Genomic DNA, 19781 nt, shown 5'->3' on the forward strand with positions numbered 1-19781 from the left:
TTGTATATATTTGATTTGATAGATATTTTCCCAAATGTATTACATCCTCATAAGGTACTGCCAGTAATCTGCATAAAACTTACATTACTTCCAATAAATTAAATTGCATCTCCATTTAATTGTATTTGTTATATCTAACTGAATCAAGTGCTTTGTTTTCTCTTCCTAATTTTAAAATTACAGAAGTTGAATTATTTATATCCTTTATAAACTATAATGGTTAAAAATTTTTTCTCTTGGTTTTCTCAAGACCTCACTCCCTTCCCCCCCACCTCACGCCCCCCATATGTCACCAGCCTGTTCTTACTTCAATGTCTCCTTATCTAGAGCCTGTGGAAATATATGTACATTTATTTATGAATAAGTTCCATGAATTTTCCCCATTTAATATTTTAGCAATATGAAGGCCTAAGACTCAATATAAAAATATCTGTACAAGAATTGCTGATAGCCCGGCTGGTGTGGTTCATTGGTTGAGTGTGGACCCATGAACCAAGAAGTCACCAGTATGATTCCTGGTCAGGTCATATGCCCAGGTTGCAGGCTTGATCCCCAATAGGGGGTGTGCAGGAGGCAGCTGATGGATGATGTTTTTCTCTCATTGATGTTTCTATATCAACTTCTCTCCCTTCCTCTCTCTCTAAAAATCAATAAAAACATATGTTTTTTAAAAATGTTGATAATGCAGATTTATAAAACAGCCACAAACAATGATTTTTATAAATTTTGACAAGAGTTACGCTAATAATCAAATTAATAAAAAATCAGGACAAATTAAGCTCAAGAATTTGGGCATCAACAATCAATTCATAAAATATATGTGGGAAGGTTTCGAGGAGTTTATAAGCTTTCACTGAATATTTTTGGTTTTCCTTAAAATTTCACTATTTGAGCCTATTCTTTGTACCTTCCTCCACATCTTATCAGAAAATTCTTAGCACCAGTGGGAGAATGGATCAATAAATAAAAATGAGCATGCATATTTAAAAGGGTGAATGTTTGGAGGGGACACTTCCAGGTCGATTTAATTAAGTAGAGTAGTCAGTGTTCCTCCAGCCTTCCTCATTCTCCTGGGCTGCCCCATAGTGACTGTTAAATTCATAAATGCAGACCTCTCTGTCTACAGGATTTTAGAGGCACCAAAACAGCAGCCTGATCAAACATATCTCCCCGCTTCAATTTACAGAGGACCCGGTAATTTCACCATGACAATAATTTCATCTGAAGCTCTTTAAGAATGTGTGAGTATAACCTGTGATAACACTGCATTTTATGTCAGCATCCCAGCAACACACAGACTTTAGATCAGGGGTCCTCAAACTTTTTAAACAGGGGGCCAGTTCACTGTCCCTCAGACCATTGGAGGGCCGGACTATAGTTTAAAAAAAAAACAAAAAAACTATGAACAAATTCCTATGTGCACTGCGGGCCAGGGATGAGTTGGCTGCTAAGCAGGACAGGCTGCGGCACCCGGCGGGCCGGATAAATGTCCTTGGTGGGCCGCATGTGACCCACGGGCCGTAGTTTGAGGACGCCTGCTTTAGATCCTTGTATAAATCCTTCATCAAACAACATAGAGATCGTATTAGCGCCTTGGGCTTTGGTATTGTCAATATACAGGCAATCATACAAGTTCCACTTCTGCATCATTTATAAAACTACAATTGGAAACATATATTATGTGTTTTGTGCCCTAACATTACTCTTAGAATATAATGATGCCAAAAAATAAGTATCTCCTAATAAATTTCTTTAATATTATACTTTCTTTAATCTGTTAGGAAAAGTTGTATTACTTGTGATATACTTTCTTTAATCTGTTAGGAAAAGTTGTATTACTTGTGTTTTTGTTGTTTGTTTTAGCCTTGGCTACCTTGAAGGTCAGAATTCAGTTTTGCTTACATGAAATAGCCATCAAAGGTCCTCTGGTTAAAAAACTTGACCTTTTCCATTTCTGGACTCCATGACTCCATGTTTGCTTGTGTTTTATTTTTTCTTTAGCTACCTGACTACATTTTTTTTTCTAAACTATTGAAAATCCTTTCATGAGAGGAAATAAACACAGTTATTCATGGTAGTTTTGTTTTATAAAGACACTGCAAACATAGAATCAGGGAATACTGTGCTCCCAATGGAAATGCAGAGTGAAGTTCCTGTGAGCCTATGGCAATATTTTCACCAGCTGATCAATACAAGCCTTGTTTTATGTGTTTGTGTTTGAAGACACATATTTAATATATGTTGCTGATTCATAAACTTTGAGATCATGGCCAACAGCCCTGTAACGCATGCCTGAATGAGTCTTATGGAACATTTATATTTTCTCCATAGGCACATCACAGCCTTCCTGTGCTTAAAAACACTACACAGAACTTCAGTGCTATGCTTGGGGCCATTTTAAACAGACAAAATCTTCCATATAAAAGCACAAAAATGCAAGAAATGTGGCACTAAATGGGGAAAAGAACACCTTTTTACCATATGAGCTGAAGTAAGGAGGTAGAGTGTCAACTTGTTGGGAATGTGCATGTCAGGAAACTCAGAGTTGCCCCACTTCCAAACATGTCTGTGAATGACAGCAAATGCATCAGGGGCATTGATTTTGGGGTTACAAATGAGTTTTAACCAGTAGGCAAATTTACAAATATGCAATCAGCAAATCATGAGGATTGATTGTACAGTTTCCCAAAGGTAAAACCATTATTTTGGGGCCAGTTAGTGCATTAGCAACAATTAGAATCTCAGATTATTGAGTATAAAGGAGGCCGTGAGGGAGCAGAACCAGGGACAGGTTCACTTGGATAACCTTGTGGAAAGGTTAGAACAAAGATGAGAGGAGCAGATCCAGGGCAGCAGGCCCACAAGGGGCACAGGGCTCTGGGGAAAGGAGAGGAGAGACAGGTGAGCCTAAAAAGGAGACAGCATTAACCTATCTCACAATTTTACTTTGTTCCTATTACAATAATCCTTTTATTATATTCATTAATGCTTAACTAGAGTCATTCAGGGGGACATTTTTTCTTCCCCAATTGATTCCTACTCTAAACTGAGAAAAAGATATCAGTCTAGCTCTAACCGGTTTGGCTCAGTGGATAGAGCGTCGGCTTGCGGACTGAAAGGTCCCAGGTTCGATTCCGGTCAAGAGCATGTGCCTTGGTTGCGGGCACATCCCCAGTAGGAGGTGTGCAGGAGGCAGCTGATCGATGTTTCTCTCTCATCGATGTTTCTAACTCTCTATCCCTCTCCCTTCCTCTCTGTAAAAAAGCAATAAAATATATATTTTTTTAAAAAAGAAAGATATCAGTCTATAATGACCAAGAACTGTAATGCTAACACATCTGAGGGAAAAGCAGCCTAATCTGTAATGAATTAATTTTGGCCAAATGTTTAGTAAAAGTTGTAATATCAGATTCTGAGGGGAGACACCTCTTTCTACTGTTTATGATGAAAAAACAATAGTAAGCCTGGAACAGCTATTCCCCTCTCTCTCACACCATCATATTCACAGTAAAACCAACACAAAGACACACACTAGGCAAAAAAAAAAATGGTAGAAAGCGAGTTGGGAAAGATGCATGTGAATTTTGCAGCACTAGTATTAAAGCAAATTAGCCCATTCAATTAGGATGTTGCACATAGTAGGTCCTCTGGGGATCAACTACATAAGAAGTAGCTCTAAATTAAAATTAATTAGCTCCTAAAGTGAAGATTCAGTATGGTTTCTGTACTTGGCTTCTCACCAACACTAATTAACCCTATTGGATCTCTTATTCCGTGAGAACTATGGGGATTATTAACGCCATGGAGTTCTGTAGATATTTTCACTCATGGCTATTTGTTATGGTTGATGGCTAATTCAATGTCTTTTTCCATGAAGTTATTTCCTGTGGAGAATATTGATATATAGATAAATCATAATTGTACACTGTGTGTTATTCATGAACTTGGCTTGGTTCTTGAAGTCACACCCTTGTTATTTCAGACTCCACCCTAGTTACTATGATGCTCCTCCCCACTTTGCTGAAGCCATCTCAGGGTTATGAAATGACTTCTCTTCTAGTTCTGTGGCACTTACACTTCCTGTCCTTCATTTGGACTCTGGTCCTAAACCTATTTGGATGCGAGATTGGCATAGAGATTCCAGCATATGAGGGATAGATGCTGTAATATTCATGGTCTTAAAAATTATTTTAATCTTGGTTATCTGAAAAGGAAGAGGAATGTATAGCTCCAGTTTGGCCAAAGTTTATAAAATTTGAAGAAATATTTCAAAGAAGACTTCATCATTCACATTTTATATTTCAGAAGAATAGAAATAACCCTCCTGTTACTACCTTATATTTGAAAGTGTAATAATCAAATAGATTGAGGTAGAGGTTAAAATGTGTCTGCTTTCCAAAATAGCCAGTTTGCTCTGCTTTATTTTATAATAGTTTGACATTGGTGCCCTGGCCCAGCTGATATGCAGCAGGTACAATCCAGTGTGGCTTAAATGTTCCTGATATCCTGATTGGTCAGTAGGTGCGATGCTATTCAATATGTTTACCATCACCTCTGGTTCTCAGGGAATCAGGAGAGGAAACAGAAGAGATAAGTGCAAATACATCCCTGACCTATTTTTAAAACCACTTCAAGTGCAAGTTTTCTGTACAGAGATTCAGAAGCATCTTCTTGATACATTTATTTTAGTGCCTTCCTGAACCCCAATCATCAGAAAGTTTTACCAGAAACTTCAGTCTGGTTATGTTACTTGCTGACACAATACCCAGTGACAATGGTACAAGTAAATCTGAAGGACAGTCATTGACCTTCATAGAGGTTTACAGTTTCTCTGCTCATTCAAATGTAATACAAATGCATTAATTCAAGATACAACAAATATTTTTGTCTGAAACTAGAAAATCTAAGGAAAAATTGTTAGTTGCAGCAGACCACTGAACTAAGAATATTTTTAAATAGGCATTTTGCCCTTAAAAGTACAGACAGATAAGACCAAATGGCAATGGTTATCTTAAAATATATTGCAGTCAGTATTTTGAATTCTGCTTTGATCATCAGGAAAAAAAGTAATTTTACTTATATTATTGATATGCTCCCAATGGTTATTTTCTTTATCTTTCTTTATATTATCACCTAAGCTTTGATGGATTTGAGAATGTTCTGATAAACCATGTTAGTCTTAAAAATTAGTTGAAAAAAATATATATATATCCACATTTCCTTTTACACATAAAGCTTTACAGAAATCTATTTTTGAAAAATAGTTCAAAAACCTTGGGTCCTTGAAAAGAAACTATAAATGATTTTAGTTCATTCTATTAGATATTCTAATAGTTCTGCAAAGAAAAACCCATAAAAAATATTTCAAAAAATTTCAGTAGTTACGGTAGAATAAACAAGAAACTGCTTGCAGATCCCTTCTTACAAGCAAGTGTGTCAACCACTTCCAAGTCAGTTTTTTAAATTTCACTGACTTGAAATGAAGTATTGTTTGGAAACAAGCCAAGTACAGATAGAAAACCAGGACTAAATTTCCCCATGATAAACAACTTAGTTTTACTCTAGGGCTAGATCTTACAGAGCAGCCTTCTGCCATTAGGCATCTGACCTACCTTGTTACTTGGCAACACATCTAAATATGCTTAAACAGCGAATGCTGGACTCCATTTGGCTCACTATAATCAATAAGGTTTGATTTTTGTCTCTAAGGAAAGTCAAACTGTTACCTCTTTGTGATTCCTGTGAATTGTCTAAATCCTTAACTTGGAACCATTTTATTCTATGTAGTAATTGGGTTTTCTTAGGCTGGCAGGCTGGAAATTGGACTGAAGTATACTGGTGTCTATTTCTAAAGGTAAAAACTCAAAAGGACAGTGATGGTGTTAAGAATGACTCTACAATTACCAAGATACAAATAACCAAGTGATCTTTTGATATCACGTATCTATTGCTGATGGAAAAATGTTCAGGCAGTTTGATCTCTTATTATTACTTTAGTCTGTGGACTAACCACGGCATCTGCCAGCTTATCAATGGAGTCTATTTACATATGCTTGTAATGTTCACCCACAAAACTGGAAACTGAAAACTTATACTATCAAGGATACACAGGCAGGTGTTGCAGATAGTATTGGTGAGCAAGTCTCAAACTCTACGAGAGGCCAATTTCCTTTCTTAGGAAGGCCTTCAGAGACTCTACAGAAAGGTCACCCTTTCTACAAAGGAATGCGACCATATTTTCAGAACTAAGGATTTGAATCCTTATCTAACCCAGAGTCTGCCCTGGTCATGAAAGATTTTAAATGGTGGCTGCTCCAGAAATTGCAGGCTATACACCCACCATCCAACTGGGCAACATTAGCTTTAACAAATAAAGTTCTTTTTGACCCAGATTGTTCCTCTAGAGGTCTATCCTGAAACTTCTAATATTAGGCATGCCTTTGGATCTTTGCTACATGTTATAAAGCAAAAAGCCTACTGGGCATTAGCTGTTTTTAGTGATAGCTACTTTAGAAGAAATTGATTCATCAGAAAGACTGGTCAACAAGTCATTGATTTTCCATCTTGGGAGCAACAAATTGGTACCAAGCACTGTAGAAAAATATCAAAAGAGAAAAGTGGGCTCTTAGATACAGTTCTGAGAGAAACCAATTTTACCCATGACTTGTACTAAAAAGAAAGTTCTTTGTTCAACTGTCAATAAGTGTCAAAGAAAAAGAAGACTCAAGGAGACAATCTTGCCTCCATGATAAAATAGACATGTAATAAAATCATTTGCCCAGGCAGGAGTTTAGAGATCCCAGGGAATATTTGGCCTTATAAAAAGCTTCATTATTTCCAGTTATATAGGAGAAGCTGAAGATATATCATTTCTCTAAAAAGTTTACCAAAAAAGCATCTTTTGTTTCTTCCTTAATAAAGCGTCATGACAAAAGCAACTATCTTAAGAATAATATATGTTTACTTATAGACACCATTGCTGGGTTTAAATTTCGTTCTGGAAACTCACCACTGTAATGGCTATCATAGAAATATTCCCTCCCCTCTTTAATTCTAGTATCAATTAAATTTAGGTCCAATTAAACAGGGTAATTTTAAACTAATGGGAATTAAGTTATATTTTCTGCTTAAAAAACAAAAGATATTATTTAAGATCTAGTCTACTCCTTAGGCTTGTCTTAATTAGTGCTGGATTAGATATACATTCTTAGTATCTGGGGGTACTAGATAATACTAGAGGAAGGCCCCAAATAGGTAAATGCAACTTCTACTTCTGCTTTTATATACACTTTTCCTTGGAACTCTGTGGATTAGAGAAGACTTCATTGTTACCCAGATCATGTAGTTCAATTTTGCCTTTAAATTGTTCGTTGGGCCAATTTTGGTAATTGTGTTAAAATAAATTAAACTCATGGACATAGACAACAGTGTGGTGATTGCAGGGTGGGCAGGTGGGGGTGGAAAAGAGCATAGAGGGTATAAATGGTGATGAAAAATAATTAAAAATAATACTTGTGGAATAAGTGAAAAAAAGAAGTTAAACCCATAAAGATTATGGCTAGAATGAAAGAAATGTTTCTTTTTAACTTTCATCTTTTTTCATACATTGGAATATATACTGCATGAATGTTCTGAAATCTTTACAAGTTATATGTAAAATGTGTACCAAACAGGAAGCAGTTGTAAGAAAAAGCAGAATTTGTAAAACTTGTCCCATTAAAAGGAAAGTTATCAAACTTTCCTTTTCTTACACCTGAAAATTACGACATGCAATGAATACATTCTTTAGGTGATAGTATTTTAAAGCTGAAACTGATGGCCCTTGTGTCAGTCTTTAATTGAGAACTTATTATCAATGCAACCTTGACAACCATGTCAAACAGCCATACTTCATAGTGAACCTCAAATGCTCATCATATGTTACAGGAGGACTTTTTAAATCTGAGATAATATGTGTGCCTTTTCTTTGTATTATTATTATACTTCCACACAAATCCAAATACTCTGCAAAGTGAGAGATTTGTGTTCAGAATATTCACTTACCTCTTCTCAAACCCCAAACAAAAAAACACACACTGATATTTTTCAATATAATATGAAATATTAATGACTTTACAGAGGTGGAAATCAGTTAGGTAACAGCTTAGTGAATAACATAAGTAACAAAATGCTTGAGGGGGAAAAGTACAAAAGGACTAAAGTCAACATGGTTCCAATTAGAAATCTGACTGGGATATTTCTAGACCTGGATTATGTGTCTAACTCATAGATGAATCATCAAATATTTTTTAAGGATTTTGCTTCTCCAACTATAATAATTAGAATATAAATAACTGGGCTATTGGCTTATTTTAAGAAACTTTTATGAAAAACACATTTGTTTAGAACTAGTTGTCTGAAATGATACATCTATAACAAAGAATGCTTTACTCACCTGGAATTAATCCACAAGGAACAGAGAGAACCCCTCAATTGGACAAGTGGATATGCAGGAAGTTCATATTGATTATTTAATAATCAGAAATACTTGGAGTGGAGCGTGAGAAGCAGTAGATGGTTGTATAATGAAAAATTGTCGATGTAATAAAATATTGCAAACAGTGAACTGAAATGTGTATTATCATGGGAATGGTGATGGGGTAGGAAGAGGAGAGAAGAGAGGGAGAATAACCTTCCCTAAACTTCATCTCTTGGCAAAAACTTACAAGTCAATCATTTGACAATATTTTACATATTATAGGAAATAGCAAAAAATAATCATTACAAAAGAGTTGTTCTTCAATTCTTTTAGAACATTGTGATATATTTTGTTATGCTTTGTTAAGTAGATCTTGAGGTGAAAAGTGTCATAAATTAAGTCATAGCAGAGCTAGAGCAGAGCTCCTGAGTAAATGAAGACAATGGGAGTTTGTCTGTTCTTAAATCAATATGGACTGGGTGAGAGTTATTAAGGAGCCCAAATCAATAGATTCAATCACATTAGGGATCTGTTAGATTTTCCATTCTCTGGTAACAGACACATTCCTAGCTGAGACAGGACTTTTCGCGTTTCACTGTGTGGATGGGAGAGAATATGGGCGAACAGAATTACAGGAAAAAAATGTTACTTAAAAATGATTATCCCACAAAAAGGGATAAATTGTGTCATAGTCCTAAACTAAGAGCTACAGACATATTTAATATATCCTCTAAATTTAACAATAATAATTATAAATGTAAATAATCCTATCTAATAAAAGAGTAATATGCAAATTGACCATCACTCCAAGACACAAGATGGCCACCCCCATGTGGTCAAAGATGGCTGCCCCCATGAGGACACAAGATGGCCACCACCAGATGGCCTGCAGGGAATGGCAATTGTGGGAAGTTAGGGGTGACCAGGCCAGCAGAGGAGGGCAGTTGGGGGTGACCAGGCTGGCAGAGGAGGGCAGTTGGGGGAGACAAGGTCAGCAAGGGTGGGCAGTTGGGGGGGACCAGGCCTGCAGGGGAGGGCAGTTGGAGGGGACCAGGCCTGCAGTGGAGGCCAGTTGGGGGGGGGAATCAGGCCTGCAGGGGAGGACAGTTTGGGGCGGGGGGACCCAGGCCTTAGGGGAGGGCAGTTAGGGATGATCAGGCCAGCAGGGGAGGACAGTTAGGGGTGACCAGACTGGCAGGGGAGGGCAGTTAGGGGCAATCAGGCCGGCTTGGGAGCAGGTAGGCATTGATCAGGCTGGCAGGGGAGTGGTTAGGGGGTGATCAGGCTGGCAGGCAGAAGCGGTTAGGGGCAATCAGGCAGAGGCAGGCGAGGGGTTGGGAGCCAGCAGTCCTGGATTGTGAGAGGGATGTCCAACTGCCCATTTAGGCCCGATCCCACTGGGCAGTTGGACATCCCTCAAGGGGTCCCAGATTGGAGAGGGTGCAGGCTGGGCTGAGGAACACCCCCCTCCCCATGCATGAATTCTAGTTAGATTAGCCTTACATTTCCCCTAAGTCCTTCTAGAACTTAAATGTCATTGTTAGCCAAAGCAGGTCAGTGCTTACAGAAAAGGAATAAAATTATGAGTCCTATCTTATGGCTATATTCCTTCCTCTTTCCAGGATCTCTCTGGGATGGCATTAGTTCTTGTGAATTTTGATTATTACTGCACTGCAGTATTCCCTAATCACTATCACTAGCCTGACCAACCTTAGGAGGTGTAGATTCTGAAAGTCGTTTTCCTACACAAACCCAACTGAATGACCCCAAATGCTGTATGTCTTCCCCCCTCAATGTGCTTCACTTTTTTTATACCTCATTTCAGTTTTGAGGACCATTATTCATCCATCCATTGCCTCCTTAAACCAACTATTAAGACCTTATAAACATTTTTCCTTTCTCCTAATATCTGATCAATACCACTTATTAATTTCTCTAATCTGACTTTTCTTCTCTAACCTTATAATCACTGACCTAATTTCAGACCTTTTTTATTTTCCACTCTTAACTATCTCTCTACAGTTGTAACCCCCTTAAATTTATCTTCTTCTTTATTACCACATTAGAGCATTAAAATCACTGATTTTACCAGTTTACATTAAAAATTTTCTGCTCATGTATCTCTCTCTACCTTACCAGATTTTAAGCCCTTCAAGAACAGGAACTTGGTTTTATTCATCTTTATAACCAAAGTACCAAATATGATGCTGATACATTAAAGGTACTTAAAGAAGTTTTTGATGAAAAATTAAGATATATAAAAATTATACCAGAGACCACATTGCTATTATCAGTTTTAACATGGTGAGCAAATATTTTATTGTGATAAATAACAGTGACAACTTTAACATAACTAACTTGACATTTTCTCTAAAGTTTATGCTATCCAGGTAGAATTTGTGCTCTCCAAAGGATTTGAATAATTTTTGAATTACTTATTTTTATCTTTTGGATCAAGTGACCATGCACAATAGCATGTTTATGGTAGAAAAGACAAATTAGAAAGCAGTTTTGAGCTATTTCTTTAACCCTCCTATTCCAAGTTCTACACACTTTTAGAAAACATGGTTCCTGAAAAATAAGACAAGTAGAAAATATTATTCCTGTTTATAAAATATGATGATGCAAACAGTATATCTTTCTTTAAATATGTAGTTAACATTTATGATTTTAAATTATTCCTATTTTCTTTTGAATTAGTTGGTGCCTATCCCTGTAGGTGTGTGAATATTTACTATATTGATTTTAAGAATCAACATTACTACTCTAGACTCATTACACCATACTGTAAGGCTCATTAAAATCACCTTAGCCCAACACCTTCCATAAACTAAAGGACAGAAATCTAGTTTCTGATTCCTATCATAAGTTTACTGTAAAAGTCAAAATATAGTTTAAAAGAGTGAAACGCTGTAGGAGGTCAGAACCATGAAAACCACACTTGATTAGAAAAACTGTTGGGAACCAGGAAGAAAAAGCACTATAATTCAAGGGAAATTCATCTTCACAGCAACATAGTTATTTTCCTATTGTTGTTTTACAGAGGAAACCACAACATTGAACTCAGAGACATCCTTGCAGCATGCACTGAAAACATGTGCACATCAGGCTTTCTCCATGCCTGCAGAGGCAAGCCCTCAGGTTGGCGTTAACTTCTGCATTAGAGAGAAAAAAAATCAGACAAGGGTCCTTATCCTCATCAGGCCCTCGCCTTTACCAGGGATACTCTTTGTATCTCAAACAGAATGAATTCTCATCAAGTATATAAAGTCCTGGTGTGGGCAGAGTGCACCTCCATTGAGGGAGCTCAGGACCAGTACTAATGAGTTATGCGTTCTACTTTCGTTTGCTTGTTTTTTTTTCCAGTAAGTAAGTGAAAAATCAAAACCTAACCAGGGAGATTTGTATAGGTCGATTTCAAAATAACTAGCACCTGATGATGGTCTAGTGAGGTCCGGAGAGAAAAGAAAACCCAGGTTGCTCATTTCACTTGATTACTACTATGCAGTCTTTATCAACTAGCACCAGTTTCCAACTGAAGATTAAAGAATAGACCTTCCTCATATTATGCTTTATTTTTATGCCTGTTTCCTTATGTCTTAACCCTCAGTTATAGATACCAGAATATTTTTATTAAAGCAATTTTTCTAAGATATGTTTCGCAGTGTTTTCTGTATTGTTTCTAGTAGAAGCTTGTACTACTAAACCCTGAGAGACAACATTTCATAACAGGTATAGCCAACCTTAAAAAATTTAAAGTCAAAGACTGGATTGGGACAGGACAGGAAGAGAGACTGGGAATAATAGGTCCTACATAGTTAATTGTGGTAACTCTCTTTGTTTTACTCAATGAACTAAGAAGTTACCAAATGGGTTACATGGCTCCCGCATTTCCCAGCATTTGGAAGAAAACTTTAGAAAATCTCAGGCCCAGGTCAATCCATGAAGGTAACTGTAGGGAATTCACCCCACCATTCTTTTGACATTGTTTCTGTAAATGCCAACTCTGACTAATATGTAGCTTGTAGATGAACAGCATGTTTGTATAAAAATCCTAGGAATTAACTTCAAAAACTACAGACTCCAGCCTTCAGACATTCCAGCTCTTGGAGATTTGCTGACCTTCATATGAAAACCAGGAAGATGCACACCAGACCATTGCTTGACCAGTTTCAAGGTCTTTATCAGAAAAGACTGTGCTGGTCTGCACACAGTACCCTAATGGAGAACTCTCAACCCCCTCTCCTTGTTCTCTTTGTTCTGTTTTCCCTCTCCCTTCTTATAAAAACCTCATTCTATACTGAGATGGAGAGGTGAGCTTTGGGACAAGAGTCCACCATCTTCTCAGGTGGCTGGCACTTCAATAAAACACTTTCCTTCTCACCAGCCCCTGTCTCAAGAGTTTGACTTTCACTGAAGCAGGCAGCCGAACCTGTGTTTGGTTACACTCTTGATCTTGGAAAAGCTTGCCACCTTTTTTTTAAGCACTAAGAGATGCAAGTTTTTCTTATCCTCTTTGAAAATCTAATTTTGTTCTATATTTAAAATATTTTGACATGTCCAAAAACATTAACCAACAGTACATTTTTTTTAACAAAAAGAGCATATTTTGAATAATAGACTGCAAGAACTGAGTAATTTTTTTTAACAAACTTAGGCTGTGAGGTCCTTGCCTAAGTTAGACTGAACAAACCCAATACAAAGCAATTTTGCTTTTCTAATTATTTTTGTTCTGGTGTATCCCTCAGGTCAGATTTAGTACACAATTTCAATTTTCTGAGCAAGTTAAAGAGAGAAGCACAAGAAAACATATTGGGTTGATCCAAAGATCACTATAATTAAAAAAAAAAATGTGTGCTACAGAAAAAAGATTAAAATAAAATCTTGTACTTTTTCTCTAAGCCTTTTAAAATGAAATTTTCCCCTTTTATAGAATATATATATATATATATATATATATATATATATATACATATTTTTGCCTTTCTCCCTTTGTTCTCTCTGTGTGTAGGTATGTGCATGTATCAATATCTATGGCTATCTATCTACCTATCTAAATGGGTAGATAGGTAAATAATTGGAAGAAGAGAGGAAAGATACAAAAAAAGAGAAAGGAACTAAAAACATTAAGCAAAAATTATGTTACCTAGGTCTAAGGTTAGACAATAGAGATATTAAAATAATCAACATTTTTCTATCACACAGGAGAAAATCAAGCCTTTTGGAGACTAATTTAATATTCATAGCTATATTATTCAGCACTAACAGTATTTTATTAGTGATGATCTTCTTAATATTTTGATATAAACCTTACTAATTTATGAAATCTAATTAGCCTTCTCTGAAATTGTTCCCAAAATTACGTGGGTGAGTCTTGATAGCCTTGATTTTGTTTTACCTACTAAAAAAGTTTCTTTCTGCATTTCTGGGTATTAGAAATTTGGTTTATATGGCAACTACAACTTAATTTACTTTGATCTGTTATTTTTTTACAACTTTATTAACTATACTTTCACTACTATCTCTTAATTTGTGATCTGGAACATATATCAAACATCAAACAAATTGTGTTCTTATATTTATAGAATCACAGTTTTGGAAGAGAGCTTGAAGGTCATTTAGTCCAACTTCCCAATACAAACTGTCCCTAGAACAACTAAGTCTTGGAGAACTACCTACACTTATGACTTCCCAAGTGTCTTTCTGGCCTCACCTTGTGCCTCTCTCTACTGCCTACTTTCGACTCTCTGAACTCTTCTGCCAGCTCACTGAATGCATCAAGCTCTTTCCCAAGTCAGGAACTTGGCAGATACTTTAGCTCTGTCTGAATTGTTCTCTCCCAACTGTCCACCAGACTGACACCCAGATAGCCTTTATATCTCCAGGATAACACTGTTTCCTTAGACAAGTCCTCTTGACTGCCCCCACCATTATTCTTTTCCATTTGAAAAAGTTGCTTGCAGTCACAATAACTTCTCATATTTCTTTGATTTTAATTTTGTTTTAGTGTTGTCCCTCCTGTTTTTGAACACTATTTCTTTTCATTAGAAAGAAGAAGAAAGCAATAGGCACTGAGTAATAACACTTTCTCTCACATCTATTAACTTCCTTATTCACTGCTTTGCTCTAAACAACACTAGAAGAATTTGGGGCTGTTCTTAGCATTTTTTTTTTCCAAATTTCAGTCCACTCTGGGTTTTACTCTTCCTCAAACTATACTTACAGCTCATTTAACACCTTTGTAAGTATTTCTAATTATGTGTTCCTCAGTTCATCCATTCTACAAGCCATTTTTTAAAATGGATCTGATTAAAGTCTCTATGTATAATCATGAATTGCTCTAGTGGTATCTTTCTTGGGATAATGGGAAATGCTAATTCCAATATTTTTAAGAGTGAGTTTGTCTGAACTCCTTTTTTTAAGAATTCCATCTCCTATTGGAAGCTGCCAATGATTCCAAACTGGGTGATGTCCTCAAGAACAGGGCTCGAAAGAGCCTTCATGGGCACTTGATTCCTAACTTTCTCTATTTGCCTGTGACTTCTCCCAAGTTCTCCAGATGGTTATATCCAAAAGCCCAGTCTGACATTTCCATTTGGATACCTAAAAATATTAAAGGTCTGGAAATGAATTGTTTTTCTTTATCCATCCTAGGAAATGGCTTTACTGTCTACCCGGTAGCTCCAGTAAAAAACTGGGTGATCATTTTGTTTTCTCATTTCCTTCATTCCCACTCTTTATCCAATCAGTCAGCAAGTCCTATTATCTCTGCCTTCAAATACTTCCTGAATTTATCCACTTCTCTCTAGGAGCACTGTTTCCACCTATTTTATCCCACTGTCATCTCTGATCTACTGGAATACCCTCCTAACTGGTCTACTCTGGTCCCCGTATAATATGTTCTCTTCACTGAGGCCATACTGATCTTTTAAAAAGATGGCCTTGCCCTGTCTCAGGTGGCTCAGATTATCGGGCCATGGACCAAAGTGTCACAGGTTTGATTCCTGGTCAAGGGCACATACCTGGGTTTCAGGTTCAATGCCCAACCCCAGTTGAGGTGCATGTGGGGTGCAACCAATCTTTCCCTCTCTCTGTCTCCCTTTCTCTCTCCCTCCCTACCATTCTCTCTCTCAAAAAAAAAAAAAAAGTCAATGGAAAAAATATTTTTGGGTGAGGATTAAAAATAAAAATATATAATAAATAAAATGATGGCCTCGCCTGAGGCTCTCCCTGGACCATTGAATCACACCAAGCCTCCCTCTATCCCAGGTCACTCTCATGATTATAATTGAAATATTTTAATAGCATTGAAACTTCCATAATTGCTCATTTCTTTATTAACTTAGGTGTCTAATTGAAGATACTTTAAGCTATTTGTTAAACAGAATTTTGTTCTCATTATTAACACTCCAGACAAGTTTTCTTCATGTAAGGAGGGCCTATGAGAAAACGTTAATATTTAGGGCACATGAATAATGATTGCAAAAGGCACAAAGCAAAGTAAGTAATACTCTCAGCTCCATTTATGGGGAACTAATAGTTTCAACTTCATTTATGAGGTTTACAATAGGGTTTTACTGCCCTTAGTGATAGTCCTACTTCCTACAACTATATAATAAACTCAAGCTCCATATACACCTAACAATGACTTAAAAATAATTCTCCTTTAGCCATCATCTTTAGAAAGGGACATATTTGACATGGAAAACAACTTGTTTGTCCTGTCTGCTTTTACTATGTTTTCCTGCATCTCAACATTACATTACTTGCTCAAGAGCTTAACTAATGGTTAACCTGCCTTGATGATTCAACTCAAGAAACTGGATTAACTATGAGCTGAGTTTTATGTAAATAATTGGTCTACATTTCATGCTCTACTGATCTGAAAATCAAAAAAGTAACTAACCCGAAATTTCCGAATGAGGGTGGGAAAAGAGCAGATTTCTGTTCTGAACCACCTGGGGCTTTGGATGACTTCCACTTTTCCAGAAGCGTAGTTCAATACATGAAAAGCAATTCAGACACCAGCAGATAATTTTAGTAAAAGCTGGTGTGCCAATGAGCTGAGATGATCAGTTATCCTAGGGTTACCTTCCCTATCAAGTCAAGTATTCCTGTTCCAGAAACAACCTATGAGAGAGTGGTTTGCTCACATATGACAGATTCCTTTATTCCTTGTTGGCAACTATGAGAACAGGCCCATCCAGTTTCATCTGCAATGTTTTATTTTCCTTTTGAAATCAATGATGGTAACATTTCATAGGAGGCCATAGTCAGTTCTTAAACAGAAAAAGCCTCATTAATATCCAACTATCAAGAATACTTTTTTTTTGTCATCTGTAAGAATCCCCTACTCCCCTCAAGAAGGACTGATCCATCTGGGTAGAGGATTATGTTAGGAAACTATGAAATATATTTAGGGGGAATGGTTCTCACTTCATACTACAATTTGAACTTTATAGTAACTTGAAAATTCAATAAACTTAAATACCTAAGGCTATAATGCTAAGTCTATCTTTTCTGTTAACTTTTAAAATGTAGAACTATAAACCATGTATATAATATGTATATGCTTTTTATAATACTGAATATGCATGAATGTAACTAAACACAAAATTTAAAAAAACACAAAATTTTCTCTTAAACAGAACTGAAGAGAAAATTCATAGCTATTACTATGTTAAATAATAATTTTGTTGCTAATAATCCTGAAACTACATGTTATTAAGTTGGGCTTAAGTTAACGATTTAAACAACTGGAATCTTCTACCCTTAATTTTAGACCTTGTTATAGGAGTGTGACTTTAACCAAACATACGTTTTTCCTAGGAAGGAGGCCTCTAGCTTCCCTTGCTAGTTATATTTCACCTGCTTCAATAGTTTTCAGATTATGTTGTATTGGGTGGGAAACTCTTGAAAGCTAATATATTGTTACCACTTGAACGAATACATTCGCTCACACCCTAGTTACTGCAACACTTGGATCAGAATTTTTTTGGGGAAAAAAAAACAACACAACTGAGCAAAACATTGGAAGACAGAATTTACATTTTAATTCTCTGCTTCTATTTCACCCGAGGAAGGGCAAAGAAATGTGTGATCACTTGCCTGGCTCGCTTCACTAAATTACTTCTCCTTAAATGAAACTCTAAACACGTTCTTATCACGATCATCATCCTTATTAATCCTTGGTTGTTGTTTGAGACACCAATGGAAGGAAATTGCCACGGCAGTGCCCAGTTTTTTTATCCTCACCAGCTGTTTGAAATGCAAATACCAAAAAAAGACAGTCAGCTAGTTTTCTGATGCCTTCCGCGCGCGCACACATCAGGGCTCCGACTAGGATTTCTGCGGACGCTGCGGATCTAAGGCGCTCACACACAGCCAGGCTCCCCTCGCCTCTCGGCTGGCCGGCCGTGGATCGCTCCTCATCCACGTCTCACTTCCTTCTCCAAGGCCAGGCGCTGAGATACCCTGAGTGGGTGGGAACACATTCCAGCAATAACAACCCGACTTCCCCAACTCACCAGCTCGCGAAGTTTCCCGTGCGCAAGGGCTGGTGTCGGGTTTCAGAGGCTTCCTTCCCCTTCCCCGAGCCCTGGAACTCCTGGGCTTCCACACCAGCAGTGACGCGGGATCTGCTCTACAGGGCGACCATCGTGAAGACAGCTCCTTCTCCTTCCAACCTGTGGCTCTGGCTCGGTCCCCAGCCCCTGCCCGTCTGGACAGCGAGTGGCAGGACTTGAGCACCACCCCTGGGTCCGCACAGCCGCCTGGATCTGGGAGGTTTGTGTGAGAAGAAGGCGTGTCTCCCACTCCTAACGCGGATGTGCAGAGCACACCTCGGGCCAATCTTGGTTGTGACTCAAATGTGCTTGGCTCCTGGTTAAATTCTCCTTGTGGAGCTTCAAGCCCTAGCAGCAGCTCATTTTTATTCCTTATTTCCCCGGGTTTTCTTTTGGGGGGTGTGTGTGTGTGTGTGTGTGTGTGTGTGTGTTCTTGAGAGAGCCCAGGGCACTGTGAGAACTGCTCCCAACGCCTTGCATTCTCTCCCGGGGGAATGTCTCATTAACTATAGAGAGCGAGGAATTGCCAGTGAAGAACAGAGAAAGGCCCAGGAAATGGAAGGGCAGCTCGAAATTCGTGTTTTAAGTGAGGATCTGCAGATATGCATACATTCATCAGTATGGACAGGCTAAGCTTTGCCTCCTAGTCACTTCAGAGATCAATAGGTTAGTAAATAGAGATCAAACAGAATCAGGAGGACACACAGTCACTGAACAAATGCTAGTACTAAGAACCTACTGTGTGGCACACCCTGTCCTAGTTTGGATTCACCCACAACAGGGATCCTGGCTGGCTCTCTTGAGCTCACGGTTCAGACAGACTCACATCCCTAGTTTACAGACTAATGTAAAGGTAGGAATCCCAGGTCATATACATCAGATAGCAGCTGTTTCTTCCTCTGTGAAGAAAATTTTAAAAGGTCCCAACCTGTTGCTTGCACTCATGTTGGTCAACAAGGAAATGAATGCTTAAATTTTAATTGTTTGACCCAGTTCTGACAGGGGCCTTAGAGAATCGGCTAGGAAGTGTCTCCTGGGGAAGTGCGGTTGGGGGAGAGGGGATAAAGGAATACCCTCAAATCAAAATGAAACACAAACAAACAATAGCAAAGTAGTGGAGAAGAGGAGCATTGATCCCAAAAGAATTTGTCTATTCTATAGGGAAATATGGAAGAAGTTCTACTTTCTGTGTCTCAATGGTCCCATCTTGAAAATGGGATAATAAAAAACCTTCATAGGGTTGTGAGTTCAGGTCAGTAAAGTGCATAGAACAGTGTGTGGCACAGAAAATGCTATGCATGTGTTGGCTAAGTTTATTATTTTGGTGGCATTTATCTATTTCATTCTCCCAAAGTAAGGTCCAATTCATATAAATTATTCTGTTCTACCAGGAGAAAGTATAGGAGGTTCAGGCTGTAGATTTTCAAAATATATATGCTGGGAATCTATATTTGTGATAAATCTATTTTGCACTCATGAATAATATCTAACTATATAACAAGTGTGTGTCCACACTTGTTCCAAGGCCTGGAAAGAGATAAAAGACTAAACATAAGCTTGAATTTATTGCACTGAAATAGCACATTAATCTATATATATAAAAGGCTAATATGCTAAGTGTCCCTTCCTCCATCCAACCGTCACTATGACACGCACTGACCACAAGGGGGCAGATGCTCAACGCAGGAGCTGCTGAGCTGCAGTGACTTGGCAGCAGTGGTTCTCGGGTGACACACTCTGAAACCAGAGAGGAGGGA

General features: G+C 37.7%; 1 protein-coding gene across 2 annotated transcripts in view; it reads right to left on the reverse strand.

The window, feature by feature from the left end:
• RAB27B (RAB27B, member RAS oncogene family) overlaps positions 1-19781 on the reverse strand; it is a 136130-nt gene that overhangs the window by 42003 nt on the left and 74346 nt on the right. Inside the window, exon 1 of one of the 2 annotated variants that reach the window (XM_080685917.1) lies at positions 17986-18237. The exons of the other annotated variant lie outside the window; for it this stretch is intronic. The gene's annotated coding sequence lies outside the window, so the exon portion shown is untranslated. Of the gene's footprint in view, positions 1-17985; positions 18238-19781 lie in introns of those variants that run through there. 2 annotated transcript variants of the gene reach the window in all.

Source organism: Plecotus auritus (genome assembly GCF_963455305.1).
Source record: "Plecotus auritus genome assembly, chromosome: 8".
NCBI lineage: Eukaryota > Metazoa > Chordata > Mammalia > Chiroptera > Vespertilionidae > Plecotus > Plecotus auritus.